This window comes from Chinchilla lanigera, unplaced genomic scaffold, assembly GCF_000276665.1.
Source record: "Chinchilla lanigera isolate Chin_1 unplaced genomic scaffold, ChiLan1.0 scaffold00069, whole genome shotgun sequence".
NCBI lineage: Eukaryota > Metazoa > Chordata > Mammalia > Rodentia > Chinchillidae > Chinchilla > Chinchilla lanigera.
This window is the reverse complement of record NW_004955470.1, coordinates 11,311,156-11,316,472: the sequence shown is the minus strand read 5'-3', so window position 1 is coordinate 11,316,472 and position 5,317 is coordinate 11,311,156. Positions and strand designations below refer to the sequence as shown.

The following is a 5,317-nucleotide window of genomic DNA, read 5'->3' as shown; positions in this document are numbered from 1 at the left end:
GGCTTCAACAATACTCTAAGTGAGCAATTTACAAGCTCAGTGCAATCTCCACCAGAATTCTGGTGGAATTACTCACAGAAATAGAAAAAATACTCCTGATATTCAAATGCAAGCACAAGAGACGGCAATAGCCAAAGCAACCTTGAGGAAGAAGAAAGCTGGAGATGTCACTGTACCTCCGGCCTCAGGACAGTGCTGACAATGCTATGGTAACAAAATGACACCATGTTGGCGTAGAAACTGCTGTAAAGACCAGCAGAGCAGATGGGTGAGAAGGAAAAGGGGTCTATATGTGCCACGGGGTATGATCCAGCCATAAAAGGATGAAATCTTGTCAACAGTGGCAATGTGGAATGGAGATCATTAAGCTAAATAATGCAAGTTCTTGCCATACGTGGGAGCTAAAAAGTTGACTTCTTAGCAATAGAAAGCAGAACAGTGGTCACTAGAAGTCAGGAGGGCAGAGCAGAGGGAAGCAGGTAATGGGTACTGAAATACACTCAAGCATCAGGAGACTCTTCCACCCTCCCACGGCAGAGGACGGCTATAGTTCACAACTCAGTGTATTTTGTGAAGTCTTGGGAGAGAGGAATTTGAAGTTCCTTAACATAAACCAATTGCAAATCCTAATGGAGATGGAAATGCTGATTATGTTGGTGTGATTAGTCTACATGGTACACAGGGGCGGTTATCATACCACATCCCATAAGTGTGTACAGTGTTTCTGTCAGTAGAAGTCAACATTTTCAAAAGAGACTTTATGACCTAGGAAATGGTAAACTTTCAAGTATTGTCAACAGAACACAACATGGGAAAGGCAATTATAATAACACAATTAGTGATTTTTCTGAAATACCTGTTTTGTGAGGTTAATGTCAAAACCAGAGTCACTTAGAACTTAGAGCAAGAGAAGAGGGAGAGATCGCTCCCTGTGAAGGTCAGAGATGCTGCGGGACACTGGAAGGTGCTGACGCTTGGAAGGCCAATCCAGGGAACAGAGCCAAGACAGAGGCTGCGGCCACACCAACTGTCCCAGCGCGTGAGATCACCCTGAGCCAGACCGCGTGGTGGAAGGACCGAGCCCCTGCTCCAGAGACTCCTGCGCTGTGGCTGAGCAGCCCGGCTGAGGTGGTGGAGCAGCTGACAGGCGGTGGGGGACAAGACAGGGCAGGACAGGCCTGGCTGCGGGTTGTGAGGGCTGCACCTCACTCACAGGTGCCCAGCAAAGCTCTCAGCCAGGTTCCAATGGTGCCACTTACTGGCTATGACCTCGGTGGTTGTCACCTCTAGTCTTTTTCTCCTGGGGAAATGGAGAGAATCCACTCCCTGCGGGGTGGTGCAGAACCTGCCTGGGACTGGACGCCTGATGACTGTCAGCTATTTTTATGCTTTTATGTTTTACTTTTTTACATTTTAATTGACACAAAATGATTTGTGTATTGGTCACAGACAGTGAGCTACTTCCGTACATGAATGCACTGTATAATCCGGTTATACTGCATATCCCTCGCCTCAGTCATTCCCCATTCTCTGTGGTGAAAACACTGAGCCTCTGCTGTCCTGGTGATTTGTAGACATGGAGTGCAGTCGCCATAGTTGTCACCGTACTGGGCAGGAGGACACCGGGACTGTGGCTTCGGGCTCGTGACCGACTTTGCCCTATCTTCCTCTCCCAGATCACTCAGCCTCAGGTAATTTCATCCCACTTCAGTGGGATGAAATTCCTCAGGGTCGACGTAGGGGGGAGCCTCTGTGGCGTTTGTCCTTCTGTGTCCACGTTATTTCCCGTCACAGCTGTCCTCCAGGCCCTTCCACGCTGCCCCAGTGACAGGGCTTCATTGACGTGACAGCATCCCTGTCTTCTGATGTGCACAGACGCCGTGTTCACTTTCCCATCCACCCCTGGTACACACTCAAGATGAGTCCGTCTCGGGTGTGTTGAGTAGTGTCTCAATAAAACCACCAATCCTCAGGGAAGCGCGAATCAGAACACAGCAGCCTATCACCTCACCTCGTGTAGAACGGCTCGCAAGAGAAGGATGAAAAACAGCAAACACACTGCGGAGGTGGAGAAATGGGGGACGTAGCGGTGATCGCCAGCTCCTCTGCCTCTTCCTCCCCTTTCCCCTTCATTCCTGCTATCTGTAGCAAAGCTGTTTGCCCCTGCTCCTCGCTGCCTTATTAGGTCTCTGCCAGGGGAGCAGCAAAAGCCTGGGGATGATGCTTCGCTTCTTGGAGACACCTCTCCGACAACCAGGTGCGGCTCTTTTTGCAACCCACTCTCTGCTCGTAGGAGCATGCGCACACTGTGCTGAGCGCCCCAATGCACACATGATTATGATAGTATTAGAAGGATAAGCAAGAATCTTTCGTCTGTGAAATGTGCATAATAGGGCCTTCCTCAGAGGCCCATGGTGGGGACCACTTGCACTAACACAAGCAATGTTTCGAATATACGGGAAGGGTTAGGTGTTATTATAAACCATGCTGTTGTTCAGTCCTTCTCAGTGTTATTAATCGTTTCATCTCATAACTGACTAATACTAGCCTCTAAAAACCAAGATTATTAGATGATTTCATTTCCTTAAAAGTTACTACTGTAATCATAGGGGAAATGGCACAGAGATGAAAATGCCCAAGAAGATCATTAAATCCACAGGATGTGGATCGACAGAACAATTATCTTGTCTCTATATGAGCATTTTCCACCCATTATTAAACCATCCCACCCATGTTCAATTTTTCCTGTTCAATAGTCTTCATATCTTGTCAGTCTTTTTGTGTTTTATGTGTCATTGCCTCATATGTCTTTGTCAGTTAAAATAGACAAGTAAATAACACCCACATTTTCATTGTCACCCGTTGAGAAATTCTGTTGAAAACATTTTTCTGAAAGACTGCTCACTTTTAATATTTTCAACACTGGAACACTATGCTTCTTGGAATTAGCAATATTTAGAACCCCACTTGTGATTCAAAATTGAACAATGAACATAAGGCCTGATCTCAAAGCCAGAGCCTTTCATTGGAGAAATGGATTAAAGGTCGCACATGCTTTGGAAACCCATGATATGACCTTTTAATCCACATGGAGAATGATATTATCTATCCAAGTAGAAATCATATTATGGGAAAACAAAGATAAAATACTGATATTTAATCAATTCTACTTTTTTGGGGGAAATTTCTAGCCCAGAAAAACTCAGCACCGTCCTGACGCCTCACAAGCAGGTCCTCCCGATGTAAGAGGGGCTCAGCTCTGCACTACACCACCCACCTCCTCTCAGTGCCGCAGCTGTGCTCAGGAAGGCAGATCCACTGTGAAGAGGTGAGAAGTAAAATGGAAACACTGTTCTGTCACGAAGGTCTGGAGAAGCTCCACAGCTTGCCCGTACCATGGCTCTCTCCAGCTAGAAGCCTGGTCGAGAGCCGGCACATCTGCAGAGCCTGGCTGGCTCCCTCTGTGGAGTGGTGTTACAGAATGACCTGGTGAGGATTTATCTCCTGTCATTGTTTTGTGTTCTTGTAAAAATCATAAATGTTTGTTTTTAAATGAAAACTCACAGAAACACCTTAAGGAAACAAGTCCTCTCATCATAGGAATGGCCTGAATGCCTGCTGTGCTCTTCCTCTCCCTTTCTTAGGGAGTCTGCTCTGTCACCAGGGGACACGGAACTGGGCTCAGGTGACCTTCCCTGGGACTTCCTGAGGCTCATGGGGGCAGACCAAGCAGTCACAGGGTGACCAGGGACCCTGATCCCTCCGCAGGCTGTGCCACAGACTGGCCAGTGTGGACCACTGCGGACAGTGGCAGGACCACACTTTCAGCAGAGGAGCCAGTGCCCCACATGACATCGCCAGCCCAGTGGCACCTGGCCTGGCCACCTGCCTGCCCCCACACTGCTGCATCCATGGTGAAAGCCTCTTCCACATGGAAGCAGCCTCTCCTACATCCTAGCAGGCACACTGTCCAGTGTTCTGCGACCCGAGAAGGACCACACTGTGGTATATTGCTGTCACGCTGATTTTTAAGGACTTACAAATAAGTACAGTTCAGAGTTGACTCTCTTGCTACATACTTTTTCAAGCTGGGCCTTTTATATAAAGTGTTTTCCATGTCATTAACCAATCCTTCTTATCAATCACACAGATCATTGTTACAATGACATTTTCATTGTCATTACAAGGACAATACTCCATGTTATTCTAAAGGTATTTCTTAATGCCAGTGAGGTATAAATCTGAAACTGTCTAAGAACCTGGTAAGAAACATCAGCGCTTTTATACCACTGTTACCCTGCACTTAATTCGTCATTTTCTTACCAGAGAATGAAGCAAGTTTTCAACACAGATCGTGAATCACATCTGATCTACAGCTCACCAAGAAGCCTCGCCATTGCCTGCCGGGGGAAGAGCTAGCGCTTTCGTGCTGACCCGCGAATTCTTGCCTCCCTGCTTCCAAATGCTTCTGTGTTTCTTCCACTTCCTGCTGCAGTTTGTATGTAAAAGCACATTTCTGAAGTCAGGCAGTTTCCTTAGAAATAGTCCATTTCTTGTTCTTTTTGTTTGTTTTCTTCCCCAGGACAGTTGCATGACCTTTTCATTCTCTTTTTTTTTCTGGTTTTAAATACAATTGACTTTTGGAATCTATATACTCACATACTGCAAAGCCCAAGGAAATTTCCACTTTTATATATGTGACTCTGTTTTAGATTCCTCCCTGTCTACCATCTCTCTCAATTCTCCTGTGTATGTGCTTGGGTGTGTGCATTTGTATGTGTGTATCCATGTGTGCATGCACATGTGTCCATGCATGTGCATGTGAGTCTGCGTGTATGTGTGCATGTGTGTGTCCATGCACATATATATGTGTATGAATGTGTGTATCCAGGCATGTGTGTGTGTGTGTGTGTGTGTGTGTGTGTGTGTGTGTGTGTTTGGTGCATAAAACAGAATCATCTCACAGCTTCTGCAGCTCAGTTGAGAGGACTCAGCTGGGTCCTTCTGGTTCTCAGGCTGGCGAGGGCTCCATGCTTTGTACTCTGACAAGGGCAGGAAGACCCAGCTGCAAAGACAACTAGGATTACCAGGTTCCCCACTCATGGTCTACACAGGGCTGCCTGCATGTCTTCGCAGTGGCCAAGGGATCCAAGAGAGATCAGAAGAGATCAGGAGAGATTGCAAGTGTATCAGCCAGGGTTTTACTAGAGAAACAGATATAACACAAGATATACAAATGCATAAGAAATTACAGGATTGGCTATGACAATGAACCACAGACTTGGTTGAGGAAGCGTGCAGAGGGTGTCTGCATACT

General features: G+C 46.6%; 1 long non-coding RNA gene across 1 annotated transcript; it reads left to right on the top strand.

The window, feature by feature from the left end:
* Window positions 1-1,886: 1,886 nt before the first annotated feature.
* Window positions 1,887-4,515, top strand: LOC102005587. Its single transcript, XR_263502.1, has 3 exons — window positions 1,887-2,257; window positions 3,192-3,489; window positions 4,327-4,515. It is a non-coding gene; the product is annotated as an uncharacterized LOC102005587 (long non-coding RNA).
* The last annotated feature ends 802 nt before the right edge of the window (window positions 4,516-5,317 follow it).